Source organism: Anser brachyrhynchus (genome assembly GCF_964034855.1).
Source record: "Anser brachyrhynchus genome assembly, chromosome: 8".
Classification (NCBI taxonomy): domain Eukaryota; kingdom Metazoa; phylum Chordata; class Aves; order Anseriformes; family Anatidae; genus Anser; species Anser brachyrhynchus.
The window spans coordinates 26,642,568-26,663,212 of NC_137702.1; the positions used below are offsets into that span (position 1 = coordinate 26,642,568).

Genomic DNA, 20,645 nt, shown 5'->3' on the forward strand with positions numbered 1-20,645 from the left:
ATGGCCAGGACTCTGTCATAGTGCCTGACATGCTTCCTGTCATTAGAACTGAAGAATGCTAGAAAACATAGCAATAAATGCTCCCCTCTGTTGCAGCCAGTTAAATCAGATCAACTCTCAGCTGAGAAGAGCCTGAAACCAAAATGTAGACAATAAAGACTAAATATTTTGTGTATTGGCTACAGGTTTTTGGTTAGGCTTCTGATCTCTTATCAGTCTAAGAACAGGACCCTACTTGTGTCCCTTCTTAGTTTAAAAAATAAAAGTTTTGGATGCAATCACAACCAATGATCTTATCTGTCAATTAAAATAATAATGATTAATATACTTTGAAATTTGCCTGCTTTTATTGAATTCATGAAAGTAAATTATTTGCTAGCGGTTGAGACTATGGGGAGTGAGGGGGGCTTATAATTACTAATTAATTACAACCAGCAATTAATATATCTTGTTTAGTGCATTTTCTTCATTTTGTATTTGTTATGTATTGTTTTCCTGGTTATTCCAGAAAGCTTGACAATTTCTTTAAAAATAGAAAAAGAAAAAAAAAAGTATCATACTTAAATGTAAGCATGAGTAAACGATAATTTATACAGGAATGCATATGGACACTATCCAGCTAGCCTAGCAGGAGGTTCTACGCAGCACTGCCAATGTCACAAGTTTGCATTATGTGCAATGGTCAGTCATCAAAATCATCAGAACAGTGCAAACCTTCCACATGAGGGTAGAGTAGCTTTGGCATTGCAAAGAGGTGCTTTACCTTGAACTGCTCCAAGCTTCTGTGAATAAATCTTCTGTCAATAAAATGAAGAAAATAAGATAATAAGATCTACCTCTTTTAAAAGGGCTTATGTCATGGTGTCCTGTTGCTGCACACAGTAATTTAGGAAATATTACATTACCTACAGAGCTGTATTGCTGATCACATAGACTTGTTTCCTTAGGTTTCTGAAAGCAGGAATCTTGATTAACCAGGCTGCAGTGATGTAGAGAGCATAAGTACCAGACACACTGGTAACTACAAAATGTGGGGGTTTATTTTTGATCTATGTTTGACACACAAGCTTGGAACTATATTTTTTAATAATTTGCTTAGAAGGAAAAGGTAAGAAGACAGAAAATCAGAATCACATGTAGTGAATTTAAATAACTGATGACATGCATACAATTTAGAACCAAAACGTTCATTTTTTTTGCCATTCCTTTGTTTTTCAGTACATTAAATCACCACAGAGTGCATATCATTCAGCCTTGTGATGGCAATGCTCAGGCAACAGAGGGACAAACAGAACACAAAACCATGACGGACTTGCAAGCAAGGCTGAAGATGCCCAGAGATGTATGTATCTAAGAGCCAAGGAGAGGAAAATGGCATAAGCAAATGAAAAAAAGTTTAAGCTGTTCCTCTTAAATTGTTTGACTTGTACCGAGTGACTTGATATGGAATTTTACAAAACATTCATTAAAAAGAATATAAGAAAAATCATTGATGCTTAGTAAGGTGGTTCAAAATAGTCATGAGACTAAGACTGTATACAGAAGAAGCAGGAAGCACTTAACCCTGAAAAGACATATTACTTCTCCGAATTCATGTTCAAATATTTGTGTCATAAAGATCTTATGATTTCTGAGAGGCTACATTTAATCTTTTACTTACCAGGAAAGTTTATGGTCAGCTGATTTTGCTTTAATTTAAATAGGAGATAATTTCTGGAAAGATTAAAAAAAAAAATTAAAATATTTAACCCTGTTTTTTATTTAGAGCACCAATTTAAGATATTGTCAGAAGCCTTCTCTAATAATAATGCCTAACACTGTTTTCCAATGATAATTTTTAAATCAAAAGATGTGCATTTTTGGCATTTTCTCTTTGCAATCGAAGTCTCTATGGCTAGTGTTTATTGTGACCTTTGCGCTAGAGAAGAGATGCCAGAAATCAATAAAAACTGATATTGCAACATAAGAGAATACAACAGTTTAATATGAATCCATTTGAATATCTTTATTGTGATTTTTTCCCCTCAGAGTAAAGCAATAGCATAATACCCAGCTGCATGATAATATTGGCAAGCAAGGCCATGAATTTCAACTGCAAACCCTAAACACTGAATGTGCTGTGCTTTTTAAAGAAATCCCCTTTTGTACCAGATATGTAATACCCTTTTGTGCTAGAGTGGTTTGCATAATAATAGTTTTCTTTAGTTATTCGTTGTCATGTGGTGGAGCTGCAAAGTGAGCTAGGCAGTAACAGCATAAAGGACAATTTTCCATTTTTCTCTAATTTTTCAGAGATTTTCTTGTCTTTTAAAATGTAAATACTTTTAACTATCTTCAGAAAAGATATCCAGTTATTAGCATTTCAGACCTAATTGTTACTTTTCTTAATACCCACCTTCATATTTGAGCTTTTCCCTTACAGAAGAAGCAGCAACATTATTTTCTTTGCACTTATGAAGAACCTCGAGCATCTTAATTTAATTGGGCATAGGATCATCTGGTGTAAATTGATGTAACTCAATTCAGAGACATTGATACCATGACCTTAAAAGTAGACCTCAAGACTTCAACAGTAGAACTACTTGAAATCCAAGCAAAAATCATATTATTAAGTGTATAGCCGATATAGAGTTGTATGTATGTTACACTGCACCACTGAAGCAAAAGGTGTTAGCAGATTGAAGTCATCTTAAAAATTAGACATCTAGGACATAGCTAAGAACAAGCATTAACTAAAATTTTAAGAATTGTCTGATGACCTTTCCTATGTAAATTTTTTTAAGATTCCTCTTGGGCTTTTTGATGTGTTCTGGTCTGGGTAGTAAGGAAGGAATATTTCCCAAAGGAGGTATAATTACATTGAAATGGAGCTCAGTCTTATTTGCAGTAAAAGCTACAGATGAGGACTAAAACCAAGGGAAGTTCCTCAGCTAATGTCCAGTAAACTGGGCATTATTCTAACTGACACCATCAAAAGATTTTCCTTTGAAATCAGTGGAATTATGCCAAGTTAATCTAGTTGTGACTTTGGCCATAAATTACAAGTGGCTTTCAACCCCTGGCTTGCAACCACTGCAAGGGACCATTTCCAAGCAATCCCTGAAAAGTAACTAAGGAATGTAAGACTATTTATTACCCATTAGCTTAAATTCAGAGTGCAGAGAGGGTTCATAATTTCACTGGAAAACATTTAGAGGCTTGCAAATTGAAAAAGGTCAAAAACAACTGGGCTAGATTATTTCAGAAATGCTGACGAGGTGGATTAACATGCAACTACATGTTATCAGACTTTAGCACTGCAAAGAATGCCCAGGAAGAAAAGAGTGTTCCAGAGCCCAAAAGCCATGGATTCCACAGCTCCGTTTGTCAGACACCATTATATATAACCACCCTACAAAACTTAGATGAACAAATCCACATATCCCTTGCCAATACAGCAACTGTATATTACTGTTTACTAAACTATCTAAAATACGTCTTTGCTAAATAGGACAACAAGAAATTTCACAGCGCCAAACAATGAACCTACTGTCAGTTAATACCAGGGAGAGAAATGCTATCACTGAAACCATGAAGGAAGTCCTGGAATCTAGGTAAGAGTGTATTATAATTATTATATGGTCTGTAAATCTTTTAATCTGGAATCTCACAACTGAGCCACAGGGTTCTGTCATCTTAGAAATATGAGTTGCCTTGTATCAGTTGGATACCAGATACTATTAATGCACTGAAGGTTTAGCAACATGTTATGCTCATTTAGTGGTAGTGAGACATATTAGCTTAGATCATTCTCCTTGACTAGACAACCTGAAAAAAAAAAAGTCCTTCAGAAGGAAAATATTCAATGGAGTTTTCTGAAATTTTCTTACTAGGAAGGTATAGCCTGTGCTTCATTTACTGTCTCATTATAAAGTACTCTGAGCTTTATTGGAGTAAGAGCTTGTGCCACACAGTCACACAGGTACCTGTCCCTGGGATACAGCCCTTTCCTCCAGTTTTTCTGTTCCTCTCCCCAGGCTTCTAGGATTTTGTGTTGTTTTTTTCTGCTCCATAACAGATGTAGCAAGAATCTTATGTGCTCATCACTTTCTTTTATAATTTCTTAGAAGTGTTGAAGTTTTTGTTCACAGTAAACTGTGAATGAGAATTAAATGTTTCTGAAAAAAAAAAAAAAACTTTTCAAATATGTCATTTTTATGTGAATATTCCAAAGGGATGCAGATGGTCAGAAAATGAAGGAAGCAGTCATGGGTTTTGTTTGATTTTCTGAAACAACTGTTGCTTAACTCATAAAGTAGTGAACTGTCTACCAAAGGCAATACACTCACCTTTTTATACTAGTAAACATCCTTCAGATGGCTTGGCAAATCCATCTAGGTATTGCATGGTATATGCACTTTTACTGATACTAAATGAAAGGGTACAAATTTGACTGATGCGATTTTTTTTATTATTTGTAAATCAGTTTCAGAATTAAATCATGGTATTGTACATTTATACTTGGTACAAACAGGCACCTTGGAAGAAGCATGTAAGAGTCTAACTGTAGGAGTGGCAGCTTAAACTTGCATTTATTTCAGTTAAATTTAAGGTGCAGAAGCACCTTTCTATCCTGTGTCATTATTTGCAAGTGATGATGTTAGTCTTTGTCTTGTCTCATGCAACATCTCAGCTTTGCCAGGTTGAAAGTCTTTAGAAAAAGGGCAGGGCTGCTTCTGTAACACAGTTATCTCCTAGAACAAGCCCAGCTGTAAGCACCATTGCAGTTTAGACATCTCAGTTACTTGTAATGACTGGGACGTATTACATGCAAGTTCACTGTACAGTAAAGGAGCGATCCCCAAGCCCTTAATTACCTTACAAAGTTTGCCTAACTGTAAAAGTGTAGAAAATGTTTGTGCATGAGTATGTAAGCTAGGAGATCTCCTCTGTGCATGACTGCACCTTCTTTAGTGTTAAGAACACAAAGATTGCGCTGAAATATGTACTCCAGTGCTCTCTGGGAAAATTTGTATGTGGATCCAAATATTGTTGCTTGTTTTTTAGCCCATGTCCTAATTACTGCCTGCCCGCTCTTTGAGATGTTTGTGGCTGATTGCACTGGGAGAGAGGATATCACTTTAGATGGAGTACTGAGCTGTTCCTATATGGTAATTCCTATGACACTTCCACTTTAATAGCTGTCGTGAATTTTATATGACAGCTTTCTGTTGTAATAAAACATTTTAATACTTTTTAGGTGAAAAAATACTCATTAGTTTGGCAGATAACCACAGATGCATTAGCCATTACATTCTCTGTATAAATTTGTAAGAAGTCAGTAAGCAGTACTTCAGGAAACTTGTGAAAGTTCCCTGCACCCCTGGAGTGAGCCCAAGACAGCAGAAAGAAGCTCAGGGTGTAAATGGAAAAACTACTCTTCCCTGGTTGTAGCTACAGCGGATAGGGTTGCATGGAAAGGACAGGCAAGGACAATTTATTTCTATTCTCTATGACAACTTAATGAGTATAGAACCCAGTTTCAATTAAACTGAGCTTTTTTCTTGCTCTGTGGCCTCTATACATGAAAATGCAGAATTCACCCCAAACAGTCTTCTGGTGATCCAGTCACTGAGAAAGCTTTCCAAACAGCCAAGGCCTGAGTCTTAATGAGTTTTTAAAAGCTTATAAAACGTTCTTTAGTTATATACGCTTTAAAACAAAAGGTTTATTCTTACATGTTGGCATGTCTTTATTGGCACCATTTATTTACTTTTTATAGGAGTGAGAGCATGACTACTTCTATGCCAGTGTATTTGATTGTGTATGACTAGCTTTACATTTACAGGGATCTATTGTTGCTTATGAGGAAAAATAAAATTTCTGTAGAGTGTTTAGTTAACTCCCTGTTGAAGTTAAGCAAGACATATCTTTGGAAAACTCTTAAGGGATTATTTCTAATAGTGCCAATGGGACCCTTGCTTTGCTTATAAAAATATAAGTGAATTTATAATGGACAAAGATACAATTATCCCAGCATAGCCTCAGGAAAACTCATCAGATTTCTTTCAGATGAGGTGCATAGATATGGATTGCAACATACGTTACTGTTCTCCGGGCAGAGCAGATTATGGCCTGGCTTTTATTTTCAGTGTGAGACACGTTCTGTTACCATTTTCAATGGTCAGAAATAATTCCCTTTAAATTAAGCTACTGCATTTCCTAACTAGAATTAGTCCTTAGTTATATAAGTACAAGACAAAGAATAATCTTATGCAGGGATTTTAATATTGCTAGTGATGAAAAACTGAATGCTCAAAGTCTCTCAGTATGCTCAGATCTTTGGAGTCTCTCACAGTCTGTCCTGGTTTAATCCAAGAAATTGAAAACAGTCGCAGTGTAACAAAAGAAACTATATTCATCAGCCTTTTTCTCTTTTCTAGATCAGGAGTTCTTTCCTCTGCATTTCCACAAAAGCTTTTATGCAAAGCCCTTATAGAGCTGAAGAAACCTTGTTAAAACTTAATTACAAACCCATGTTGTATTAAAAAAGAGCATCTGGAAAGGGCATTTCTCACAGGCTTGTGTTTAATTATTAACAGTTATTTCTGTTGACTCCCCCACTAACTTATTAAATACATTTTCTTCCTCACAAGGAGGGACTCTCAGATATGCAGAACTGACAATTTTTAAAAGATTCTCAGTTCCCCCAGCATCTGAGCATATTTAAACCTGCGGGCCTGGCTGTCCTTCTGGTTGTACACCTGGTCTCAAGCATGATTTACTGTAACAACATCTTCACTGACAGTGAAGTGCTTCTTCAATAGACGTAAGCTTATTGTCTAGGTACTGTTGCTAGGAAAAACAGCTGATTAGAGGGCTGGTGTAGCAGCCAGTTGATGTAATACATGCTTGATAAAACTCTTAACAGAACTTTGCACACTTTCAAGAATGCTCACTAGTAGGCTGGATTTATCAATATAAAAAGAGGCCCATTCTTCCTTCATTTCACTTACCTGTTGGAGGCAGCCTGTCTAGAGCTAAGTTGTAAAGCTTGAAAGCCATGCTATGTCCCCTCCTGCTATTCATGCCAATCACACACCGACACACAGATGCAGCAAAGGAAACGCCAGGTCATAGAGAGGTTTTTTTCCCTCTGTGTCTGTTCTGGTGATGTGAGCAAGAAAGAGGGCTTTGAGCTGCTTTGTTTTGCATGCACAGATGTGCACTCTTTGGAAGATCTTTCAGGTGTTATCTTCAATGAACCACGTTATCTAGATTCTGAGGATGAGAATGCAGGAAAATAGGCCAGATCAGAAGTGAAGTGGGGATAAGTCTTGTGCATAATGTTCAACTGCAATTGTCTCTTCCCGAATGGTATAACTTATCCGAGGTTTCAGCAGGGGATCACACACAAGGCATATTTATTCCTATTATTATTATTCATTAGCCATCAGACAGTTTGGCTTAATGCTATTTAAGGATGTGAAATCAAAAACAATCTTTTACTTTTGATTAAAAAAAACCTCCTGTATTAATTCTTATTATGTAAATCTTATGTAGTTTGCTTAAAGCAAACAACTCCCATCAGTCAAAAGGGAGTATTTCTGTAACTCATGCAAAATGACATTCTTTCTTCTGTACTGCCAACAAAGATGACCAAAAAAAAACAAAAAAAACCAACACCTTTAATCTTGGATAAAATCTAAGAAAAGTGTGTGCCGGATATACTAATGGCTTGTTGATCTGTGATTTAGCACCACTGGTCCTTTTTTGCAGCTGCTTTGTAGAATGCAGATTAGCTCTCAGATACGTCTTAAAAGGCAGTTGATGGATGACATTAGATTGCTAAAGCAGCCCTTACCCCCTTAGATTGAATGGTTACTGAAGCAAAGACTTGGCAGTCCCCTTAGCCAAGAACTATATACCTTGGCAATTTTTGACCTTTGAAATGGCTTCTTGAGACCTTGATCAACTGGGTGCAATTCAGAACACGCCAGTATGTACACCCACCTGAGGAGGAGGGGTCTTTGAGGGTGCATAAAAAACTGAAATGTCATAAAAAACTTATGAATTAGAGTTTCACAGAAAAGTAGCACTACAACTCAACTATATCAGGGACTGTTTTGTAAATTTGAAGGCTCCTTTGGGACCTTAACATACAGAATACAGTAGGAGGCAGAGCAAAGGAAATCAAACCAGATAGATAATGTAGGTACATACAGTATAAGTGGGGAAGCTAGGAGCAGAGGGAAATATTGTATACTACTGATTTGCAAAGAAACCAGTTTGCAAATGAGTTTAAATACAAGGTGAACTTCTACCACAGGACATATACTTCTTGCAAATTGACTCTGTCCTTTCTTTTTGCTTATAGCCCTTGACCATTGAGGTGCTGTGGTTTAATTGTGTGAAACTGAGTTTCAAGATTCAAGATACTGCTCAGATTGTTCTGCAATAAATTCTTCAGATTCAGCAGCTTCAGCATGAGGGAGCCCATGGACGTTGAACTAAGCAGATCTCTGCAGATCACATGAAAAACGGTTTCTTTCTTCTGGATCCTTCAGACTTTTCCCAGCCTTGTTTACAGGTGATTTTTGGATGCATGCCTGTTCTCTGCACATGCCTCTAATTGCTTTCCCCTTTATACTTCTTTTCTTGCTAACTTCTTCATGGCTTGCAGAAGTTGTTAGTTTTACGTGTGTCTTCTCTGTCCTTGCACTCCTCACTCACAAAAGTGCCTTACTACAGTATGCCCTTTTATGCCTTAGTCATTCTTGCTTAGTGCTATACAAAAGGCATAGTCAACCCTGGAAAATCTCTTTCTGTGGCATGCTGATGTATTGTGATTAATGCATTATCAACAATGACAAGTCTGCCTTGGGAAACTCCAGCAACCAGCAACCCATAGTCTTTGGTTTTTGTTTTTTTTTTAAGAAATAACTCTTTTAAAAACAAGTGCATATCCCAAGCAGATGAACTTCTTTTCTTTGATTCCTGAAGGTAGAATCAGCATGTTGATGTTGCACATAAAGATAAGCCAACAAGAGACCTTGCTCAGATGAAACAAACCTGAAAGTAGTAGTAACAGTGATGAATATTATTTGTATTGTCTTTTCATATAACATTGCAGAGAACTCAATAACACATGTGGCACTTAGCAGAAAGCATATTATTCTAGCACTGAAGGGGAAAGCCTACCCTCCTTCCAAGCAAGAAGACTGTGCTGTAAGGCTCCACTACCACTGTATTTGCATTAGAAAGCAAGAAAGCTGATGCCTTGTTGTAAGGCTCTGGACTTCTGTTCTTGCTAATTAGTTTGGGGAAGTAGGAGGAAATATTTCAAAGAAACATCGCGTTTCTTAGACAGAGAACAAGTCATCTTGCAGTTAAGTTCTGTTCTAGGGGTGCAAAACATCTCCAGTCTGGGAGACAGGACTGCTGTCCCAAGCAGATTTTTGAATTATTTTTCTTTATTTTAAAACAAGTCAAGAGTGAGTGTTTTTCTGGACAAACTACTGGCAATTCTGTAACTTCTGACATTAGGTCTGCTAGCACAAATCCCATACATATTTTTCTAAATTATAATTCAAAATGACCATATCCCATAACTCATAATTTAAAGAGTGACTCAGGATTCAAAAATAAACCTATCTTTCAGATAATCTCACTTAATTTAGGAGTTTGTAATAAAAGGAATTTGCAGTCTGTTTGAAATCTCCTTTCAAACTGAGCTCTAGTTACAACCTAACCTTCTGACTAGATGGCTCTAGTTATAGTGCCAACAGATAGAAATTCAAGTGCACAGTGCTCTTCTGTCCTCACAATAAACCTGAAATTTCTCGACTTTGGACGTCAGCCTGAAACGTATTGCATGCCTTCTCTTCTCCTGACCTCGGCTGTCACAGTGGCACCCTGCAGGAAAGCGTTTTGTTTTCCACTGGCCTCCATTTTAGTGTTTCAGGAAGATGAAAAATACAATTTTAAAACTTATGTATTGTTGCATGTGTTCTCTCTGTACTTCTGACATGCCACAAGTACATATCACCATCTAGGAAATGGGTACAGACACTGGAGTTAAGGGAAAGATATTAATGAATCGCATTTTTTTCAAAAAAGAGACTGTACAGAATGCTGTTCAGATTACTCATAAGGCAAATTACATTTTCTGAGAGATTTACGTAGCCCAGCTATGTCTTATATGACAGAAACCTCCTTCTCACGCTTCGGACAAATCATATACCTAGAAAATTATACCGTAAAAATAAATCTGCAGGTGACCATTTCATCCATTTAATATTTTGTACTTATGTCTGTCATTTTTTCACCTGCTACCAGAATGAAGGGAGGCAAACTAATGCTATGAAGTGGGGAGAGGGAGCTATGTTTGATAGGACAGGAAAGAACTTCTATATGCCAACATTCATATATTTTCTCTTTACTTGGATTTTTTTTGTTGTTTTGTTTGTTTGTTTCTTTGCTTTTCTGAGCTCAGAAGTCAGTATGAACAGTAATGGGCATTCACAAATGTGCTTTAGAGGAACCTTTGGGGAAGGTGTCTCAGAGTGCTTTGTCATTTGCTGACAAACTGGTGCCAGGACCAGAACTTAATGAAGTCTTCAGAGAAAATTTTGTGGCAGATCAGGGAATCTCAAAGGTATGGACCTGCAGTAAAACTGCTGTAACAGATGATTTATTTACCTTTATTCATCTCTTGAAAGGCTGAAAGTTCAGCTTTGTGGCAAGCTTTAATATTACCTTCTTAGTTGCACCCATGTTGTTATTTTTCAGATTTTCTGGCATTCCAAAAAAATAGGCCAGGGCAGTAGCTTGGATTTATTTGCAGTTTATCTCCCAGTGATATCTCCAGTCTTTAAAGCCTACTGAGCACCTCTGCTATGCTGCCAATGCAAATTACCTTGGACCATCAGGCAGGAGAGGGCCGAGTTGGTATGCTGCTGATTCTCTGTTGCCTTCCACACTCTGGAGCTGGATTCATGTCAGCAAGTAGGTGCCATTCTTTTTCCAGGAGGACAGTAACAAAATTTGCTCCCTTACATATTAAAGAATCCCAGGAGACACTGTGCTTTCCTGAAGGAGATTGTTTCAGTGCTGAGCTGATGTTTCTGTTACCGCAGAGGACTTCCAATTCTTAGGTAGGACCCTTTATGGGACAGGCTTGTTTACACAAAACTGTTTTGCTTCCCTCTTTGAGATGTAAGAAGAATATCTGAATGGACAAAACCTTACTGTGTTATTGAATATCAGGACAGTAGTAGTAGAAACACATTGGTATAAATAAGTGGCTTTTCTGAGCACTAGCAATTTGGGGGGGGGGGGGGGGGGGGGAATGTAAACAGTGCTTTGATTCTAGAAAAAATAAAAAACTTGCAAAATTTTCTATTTTTTTCCACTGAAAAGGTGGGGTTAGTAAGGTTTTTCTCAGTTCTACAAACCAGGCTTTTTCTCTATTGGAAAACAGATAAGGTATTAAAAAGAGATGGTAAAGTTTTGCTCATGTTAGATAAACACCCACCTCTCAAAAACACTCTTAGACCCCCATGGCCCATCTCGGCCTACAGGCCAAGAACTGAATGCTCATGTAGGGTCAAATACTTTTTCCCTGCTATAGCTATGTACATTAGGATACAAAGCATGATAAAGTGATGTAGCATTGATGAAGCCAGCTGCTGAGGCAGAAGTTCAAAGCAAAGCCAAAGCAGAATTTGGCTGGGAGCAGAACAATTCCAACGCACCTCCATGACTTCAGAAAGCAGAGCTCACGCCACTGCGGTGCCGCACCGGTGGCTGTTGCTGAGCCGGCAGCTGGAGAGCCTCAGAAATCAGGCTGGCTGGCTGAAGGTCAGACCTCAGCCACTCAGTGTCAGTGGGAGGATGTCAAGGGACTTCGGTCCTGCCTGGAGTGTGGGCTCGGTCATATAAATACAGGCTCTCATCTTTGGGAATTGTTGCTCTGAACTGCATCTCTTTTACCAGCCCTACGAGGCAATGCAGCTAGTCCTAGACCCCAGTCCTACACGTAAACGTCACTCCAGTACTGAAAAACTGTTATTTGGTCAGCTGTGGAGGGACAAGGGCTTAAATTCCCTCGTCTCTCTTGTTTAAACTAACTTATGTGTCTGCTCAGTGGGTGTTTGGAAATTACCTTTACTGTATGTATTTTCTGTTTCAAAATTTCACGTTGCGATGAGCAGTTCAGAAATCCAGATGTTCCCTGTTACAATGAGAACATTTTAAAGTGGCAGGTGTTACAGCACACTCTCAGACCAGTACATTTTTCTATCTTTTGTATTGCTTCATTGTCTAATGCCAAGGGATTTGATTTTCTCAGGAACATTTGTTAATTTTTATGAAATGTGTATTTGGATACAAATAGCTAGAAATACCTAGCATCAATTCCTTTCTTCTGATTCCTGTTCTGTTTTCATACATTGAGCTCATGCAATTTGATTTTTACATTAAACAGATTCCTGATCTAAAAGCTTACTTAGCTTTCAAATTTAGATTAAAAAAAAAAAAAATGGAACGGATGAACTTAAATGTTTCTTTTGGATCGTACACTGACAAAGAAAAGGAAATCCCTTGCTGTGGGATATTGCAGTCATGGGTCATGAACGTTTAAGCAGGAGTTACTGCCATCCAGAGGAGAAAAGCCATAAACTGTCATATTTCATTATTGTTTTAAGCATAGAAAGGTAAAACGAAATGGTTGATTCAGTTTATTTCATATTAAGGAATCCAAGAGTAGAGAAATAATATAAATGCACCCAAGGGTTTCTGCATGTGCAGTTTGTTTGTTGTTTGTTTTTACATAGGTACTTATGAAACAAAGTTCAGAGGAGCACTGGAGATGACGCAATATGAAACACATCCGCAGAGGAAGAAGCACCAGGTAATAAACCAAATTTACTTTCCTCTCTGCAGGTGGAGATATTGCAAGAAGAGGTTTTAGAAATAGCTGTTCTAGGTTCCAAGCTTTGGGCATGACCCAGAAAGTAGAAGGAGCTGGATAATGTGTGCCCCTCGTAGCCTGTATGCCTGGGGAGCTGCTTACGCCTTCTGCCCAGTGCGGCCCTGAAGTTGAGCAAGAGAAAAGTTCTCAGCTGAAGGGGGAAAAAATTGAGGGGAAAGGCACAAAAAGATTTAAACTGCTGAAATGCACAGCCTTTTTTTGGACAGTCTTTTTGGACAGTCCATCTTCAGCCACAAATGTGTACAAAATGCAAGAATGAAGATTCATTTGACTAAAAAAAATAATAATAAAAACCACAGATGCGTGCCGGGCGCGGCTGCAGGCGCGGTGTTGCAGCGCCCTCTGCTGGGCTCGGGGGGGGCTGAACGAGCCCGCTCCTGCCGCGGGGGTCTCCGCACCGCCGGGGGGTTCCGCAGCCCGCCCCGGCCTCGGGTCCATCTCCTGGGGCAGCAGAGGCACAAGGCAGCCGGGATGACCCGCTGCAGGAACAGCCGGTGGCACTGCTGACACCGCCCGGCAGGAGTCCCGCACCTACCAACAGGCCGGGAAGCCCACATTGAAATATCAGGAGTGCCAAAAACAACCAAGCAAACGTCCTAGCTTACTGTCTGCAATCTTTCCTTCCAGACAATTATTTATGTTGTGATTGTTTCCAAAGACACTGAAAAAAAATAATAATTGTACTTGTTTATAAATATGCACAATAACATAATCTTTGAAATATGTTTTAATTGTTGGGAAAAAGTTATTTTCCCTTCTCCTCCTGTATCACTTTGAGACTTAAGGGGAAACACGAATTTCTCTGTTACTGTATAATTCTTGAAAATAACACGCATCATAATTCATCACAAAGTCCAGCAGAGCACCCCAGTGATTTCAGTCAGGTACCCGCCACACAGAAATTTAGTGAAGTTGGTCGTTAGACAGGATGAGCCCCGTGGTTTTTTGCCACTCTACCAGATGCCATGAGTATGATATTACATCACCTCCACCTCCATCACAGGATGATCTATTTCAATAGCATGTGAGGAACAACTGCTCCTACAGGTAATGGATAACCCTGAAACAGCATCATCCAAGAAAAGCAAAGCAGAAATCACTGGCTACTGTTTCCAATTAGGAAAAAAAAAATCAGGAAGAGCTGCATTTTACAGAGCCAAAATGACATCCTATTTCATATAGCCTAATTTTTAAATATTGTAATTCAAACAAAAACAAACTTCAGTCAGAAATCTGCATTAAAATTTGGAAGAGGCACTCCTGAGATATAAGGAGGTGAATGGGCCAGGACTCAAAACATTGGATATAGTTCTCCACCACATTTGTCCAACCAAATCCATGTAAACTTTGAGCAAGTTTGGCAAGAGCCACGGTGGTTTTGTTTTTACAGCCATACGAAGGAAAAAAATCCCTTGTGTATTGGGTATCCCTTGAAATGGGTAAAATCATTGTGGTAAAATGTGTTTATGTATTCTAAGACAATCATAAATCAAGACAAGTCTTTGAAGACAATTTGAAGTAATAATTTCATGCCTGTTTCTTAAGTTGCCTAGTCTACATAGCTGCCTAAATGGGTAAGTGCCAGTGTAAACAGTCAGTACTAGGTGCTGCCAAATGAAATCATCACCCTTTTTAGTGCCTCTTACCAAAGCATGCTCCTCACTGGCAGCCTTCAGTACGTATGCAAACCGATGAATCATCTTGCTAGCTCAGAGGATGACAGTGAAATTAAATTTCTTCTCTTCTAAATGCAACAGTTTAGTCATTTGAGACAGGAAATCGCTTTCTGTTGGGAAGCAGTATTGGGTGAATCTCAACCAGTTTCCAGAACTGAGAAGGGCTCAGGTTGCAGGAGAAACGATGTGATTATGATGGGCAGGAAGCAGAACAGGACAAGTTCGAGCAAAGACTCCTGTAGAATGCAATAGCGAATATTACTCTTGATGTAGCTCTTTAATAGCTAGATCAAAAAAATATATATATATACACAAACCAGATTAATTCCTAAATACATTAGCTCCTAGAGCAGTTTTTAGAGAATCCTATTCAAATGTCAGGATTTTTCTCTAAAAATACTTGCCTGTGCCCTGCATCCTCCCGAGGCAGTTCTACAGAAGCATCTTCACAAATGATGATGTAAAGGAGGAGATGCAGTGAAGTAGACAGGGAAGCATGAAAACACACCTTGCTCTTTTTCTCTCCCACATCTGTTATTTGGCATGTGCTATTGCCCAGCTGTGGTATCTCACTATCAGTGGAAGCTGGCAGAAGGATCAGTGACAAGTTGTCATGAGAAAAGGAGGATGCAGACTGCTCAAAAGCACATTGAGAAGTATCTCCTGTTGAGGAACTGCACCAAAACTGATTGTGATTCCTCTGTGTCAAGACAGAGGACAAATTTTGAGTGTTGTCATATCTATTTTTATGATACCAAGATCTCTCTAGGAATTTATGAGACTCTCTCTTTGGATTTACTTATCCCTTCAGGAAGTGTAGATTATAGATTAGTCATTTTAAGCCAGCTGACCTCAGTCGTCTTCATTGACAGGCAAACTCAAGCTTAAAGTGAAAGGATTCCCAGGATCACAGGTTTCTACTAAAGTATGTGTGTGTGCTATCTGAGTACTCAATATGAGAAACATTGATATTTAGTTCCAGAATTATTAATTCTCCAAAGTGGTCCAGATTTAAATGGAATTAAATTCAATAGTGAATCCCACCTTACATAATGATACACAGGACTAGAAGCAATAACGTGTTGAAAGACTACACAGCTGAGCATATCTGGGGCATTTGGGTTACTCAGAGCAGACCTCAAAGATTGCCTGAAAAGGTGCTGCCTTTTGCAGAGCTCACTGTAATCTATCTGTAAATTTTCACAATTTTCATGACTTTTATATGCAAAAATTTCAATTTAAAGCTGAAATGATATCCTCAAAATATTCCAGATGGGTTCATTACATTGCCTACAGCACAGTTGAGCCTGAAAAAGTCCCTTGTAGAGCTCTCAGGCTGTGATCTATCCACCTGCAGCTTCCTTGCATCTCTGACAGACAAGGAAGTGTCCCAGTATTTTCAGTGTCTTTTCAGTGTCTTTGTGAGGCTATTTGTAAAGAAGGAAAAAAAAAATGCTGTGCTTTTCTGGAATAAGTTTTCTTAGCGGTTTATGAGAAACATCATCAAAGCTCCGTGATGTGATTTCAGAATTTGTAGTTATTTTGAACAAGGGAAAAATTAGGAGAAGATGAGGGATTCTATTATAAGAGGCTTATTTAGTGCCCTACTGGAACACTATCCAGATATTTCATCTAAAGACTTCAAGAGTAAAGATTACATTGGATCAGCTATCTGAAATGAATTAAATGCTGGAACATTTTCTTGGCTGCTAGACGTCTGAGAAGTCTAGAAGTGGCAGATGCCAAACTACCTGCTATGTGTGTACTTCCTGTGGTCTTATTTTCTTAAACGAAATGTAGTTACCACAAAGGATATTTGGAACTGAGAAGGTAAGATCATCTAGATTTGGCTTTCCTAAATGTGGTCTATCTCTTAGCAAGTGTTTTACAGTTGCTATTACAACTTTGTGGAGAAGTTTTTCTCATTAACAATTGTCATTTTACATTTTCAGCCTAGAATAATTAAGATATTGGTCTAAGCTTCAAGCCAACATTTTAGCGTTTTAGCAAATCATTTCTTATTGTCTAATTGGGATTACACCATTGGCACCCATTGTGCATTAGTAGGACCATTTATGGATTACAAAGATATAATTTCTAAACAGTTATTAATAGTAAATAAATAATTCCAACCTTGAAATACATAAGAGATAAAGTTGCATTTCAGTTATTTTTAACTTAATAACATCTTTAAAGGAAAAAAATCTGATATCTTTAGGTCAGTTTTAGAACCACAGAACAATTTAGGCTGCACAGTACCTCTGGAGGTCATCTGGTCACCTGCTCAAAGCGGGTCTCATTGCATCAAGTTGCTCATGGCTGTGTCCAGTCAAGTTGAACCCTCCAAAGGCAGAGATTCCCCAGTCTATGCTGAATGCTGGTTACTGTGATATATTACTAAGAAACTAATTCATATGCATAATTATTCTACAGATTTCTGGATACAATTTGAAATGTCCCACCTTCTCTGAGTTTTTTCTCACTCACTGAACTTTCTTGATTGCATATATACTGTTCAAGAATTGTATACCAGAACATGGTGTCTGGTGATAGCTAACAGGTAGCAGGAGATACTTTATCCATTGAGGTGATAGTAATTAGCTAAATAGCTTATAGTGCAAAAGTTGCTTTAGTAAGTAAAATCCTTTGGTTACTTTGTGATTTACAGCTGGTTTTTTTTTTGCTTGTTTGCAAAGCTAGCTATTTTTTTCCAAGCTATTTTAAAGCTATCCTTCATTGTCTCAACAATGAATTCTCTCAAAGATTTTCTAGATATTTTATTTAACTTACAGCATTTTGGTTTCTTATACAAAGTTTTAGTGGTCTTTCATTTATACTTTATACTCTAATATTGAGCCTTAGCTGACATCAAAACCTTTGTGCTCAGCCCTGCACAAATGCATCAGGAGAATTGCTGCAACACTGGAAAACTGGCAATTAACCTCTCTTTATGCTTCCCAACCTTCTTTTCCCTCCCCTGCATGTCAGTTAGCGCTTTCTGCCTCACCGTGTCCTCATCCTTGGTTCTCTATGAGGGGAGTTGTGGTGATTTCTGGGTGAGCAGGAGCAAGACTACATTCTTTGTTTTCTCCTACCTTGGAACATACTCATTTCCATCCAAAGTCATTTTCCTGGCCAACAGTCTCTTTGAAGTAGCAATGCTACAGTCAGATTTCCAGATTTAATTTGTTCTTAGGCTTTTGAGGGTGACAAAAATCTGTAAATTGTCATTGTCATCAGTACTTAAAAACACTCCCTTATGAAGTCTGTAGTGATCTCACTCTTATTTCTGGACAAACTCTGGGGAAGTAAAGCCCATCCTAGGGGCAGATGCAGCTGTTGTCTGGGAAAGATCACAGGAAGGTCAGGGCCCTGGAAAACTGAACCCATCGTCTTCACATCCTGGTTAAAAGCCCATTCCCACAGCAGCTGAGTCCATGAGCCCCCTGACAGGAGTGGACTTTAGAGACCCCTGCACAGAGCAACTCTGACCTCTGCAGAACTGGGGAGCGGTGTTTTTTGCCTCATCCCTACCGGCCCATCCTATCTCCTTTCAAGTTCTACCCACTCTTTTGTGCAGACCTCGGGTCAGAAGAGTTCTGGTGCCAGGAAAGCAATCGTGATGACTTTTGTGGCAAAGAGACAGAGTCTCTGAGACACAGTTGATCCTTACTCCTTTGGTCCCAGTCGCTGGCAGAAGAGAGGTGTTGGTCGGGGCTAGTGCTAAGAGTCCCTTCTTCTACCTTCCTGGGAGACCAGGGCTGTGTTAATCAGCTCCCCCACTAGAAATGAACATGGGGCATTTTGTTTAAACTGAGAAGCTGATAGCGTTGAACCCATCTATTTGTATAAACTAACTGGCTATCTTCTTGCCATCTCTAATGTAAATCTACTACGGTATTGTGAAACTTTATTTATTTTACGCTTGCAGTATTTACCAAAGCAAATCATACAAAAGGGGTCCTTTCTAACTTCCATACCATTTTTCTACTGAATTAGTTGTTGGAAAGATACGTTCATGTATAATTAAATGTGGCTTTCTTAAACCTTTGCAGTTGGTAGCTTAATATATATTTTGTTGTACTTTGAGTACAAAGGCTATATTATGCTTTTGTTGGCATCCTTACTAGTTAGTATGCCAACTGCATAATTTTGTTCTCTGCTATATGTCAGGATTCGAGTGCCGAGGGCTCAACAGGTGGTGCTGGGATAAAGTTCTGGCAAATCAAATAGGTAATGCAGTTATTTCTTTTGTCAAATTATAATTGAAAACAGAGACGAGTAAAATGAAACTCACATTTTCCTGGTGCAAAACAGGGTTTAGAATTAAATTCAAATCAGTTTCCATGACAAATGCACATTACTACTGGAGCTTGGTCTGTAAATAAACATGCAACACCTTAGTTTTGATGTAGAATGATTTGTTCTCTGTAAATTTAAACCTTAAGCATCAGCATTTAAACAATAACAGAAAGCAAGAGTCCTCCATGACTCTTCTGTCTCTCTTGTACATATCTTGCAGAAAACGTGCCAAAAGCTTCAGGAAAACTTTGAAAAGATTTAAATCTAAAAAGTCAGAGAATTTGAGACAATCTGTGATATATAACTCAAATGTTTAACATCAAGAGTTTCCTGCCATATTGTTTTCTAATCATTGCTATAACCATGATCCCAGTAGAAAATGATAAATACACTGGAAATTCCAGTGAGTGTGCTGCATGAGGTGCTGCTTGTTTTATGCTTGACTTGGATAACGTTTATTAATCCTAAAATCATAAAAATGGGTTAAAGCCTTCTACAACAAAAATACAACAAATCATGTATGCATAACTTGTTTTTCCAAACTGCATATAAAAAGACCTATGCTTCCAAGCCTATCCACTTTGCTGTTGTAGCTGCTGTTTACACTGAGATGTTTTTATTTTCCTCTGAGGACCTATGTAAATCCAATGCATATAATCTTATCTACAGCTCCTACAAACACTGTGGTTTTATTTAGTTTTCTGTTCTTCCCCACTCAAAGACATTTCTCTTGAACTGTAATTTTCTTACCTCCAGTTCCATAGACTGATCACAAACATCTTTATGACCCTTTCAAGCTCTCATTTTACTGAAGGTTTTACCTTTATTTGTGACCAGATAGCACATCCTCTTCTGCCACTTAATAACTCATTCCGTAAGTGATCAGAAACTAATCAGCATGAGAAAAGGCTGTCACTTTCAATCCACAAACTTTGTAAGTTTTACTTTTTATTTATTGCAGTTAACAATTGTTTAGTCCCAGCAGAATACACACCTTTCTCTCGCACGCCAGCAGACTGAGGTTGCAATGCTGACTCCCAGGGCTGCAGGCAGGTGATGGAGTCCTGAGGTGCCCCGAACCGAACAGGATGACAGATCCCACGGTAAGCAGCTAGCACATTTCAAGATGGTTTTGATAGGAATTACACAAGGAGATGTTCTGTGAGAAACAGTCGAACTTCACAGAAAACTGAGAGTGAGCATTGGAGATGCTTCGGGGAGCAGGCTAGTACAAGGCCAACAGTGCCTAGCACATATCACAAGGGTTAGCTCCCCTTGCGGTGGTATCAAATACCAAAGTTGTGCATGGATGTAACAAAACTGGGACTAATGGGAAAAAGTAATTAGGGATGGGTTGTTTACCTGGGAGGAGACATGGGTGATACTAGCACCTTAGAGCAGGACAATAAATCCATCATTTTTGTCATACTTGTATCAGACTTCTTAGGCATCAGGCAAAAAGCACAGGTCTTAGCAAACGTGAAGAAAGGTACCACCTGAAAACATGGTCCCTCTCCAGCCTCCTTTAGCAGTGTTGCTCCAAAGCTTTGAATAAATTTAGATCCAAATTTGAAATCTGTGATTAAGGCACAATTCTGTATTTTGGCATGTTGCATGCTATTTTCCTTTGTGTGCCTTAAGCCTGCACAGTTGACTCTCTGTACCCAGCACGGCTTGGTAAAACTCTCAGTGAG

The 20,645-nt window shown here is 38.5% G+C and overlaps 1 long non-coding RNA gene across 1 annotated transcript in view; it reads left to right on the top strand.

Moving 5' to 3' along the window:
* The window catches only part of LOC308198768, a 59,457-nt gene that overhangs the window by 21,498 nt on the left and 17,314 nt on the right, over positions 1–20,645 (top strand). The window contains exons 9-15 of the long non-coding RNA XR_013954194.1: positions 1,219–1,342; positions 3,491–3,593; positions 8,357–8,569; positions 10,475–10,636; positions 10,771–11,135; positions 12,816–12,892; positions 19,913–20,054. This is a non-coding gene — a long non-coding RNA (uncharacterized lncRNA). The remainder of the gene's footprint in view (positions 1–1,218; positions 1,343–3,490; positions 3,594–8,356; positions 8,570–10,474; positions 10,637–10,770; positions 11,136–12,815; positions 12,893–19,912; positions 20,055–20,645) is intronic.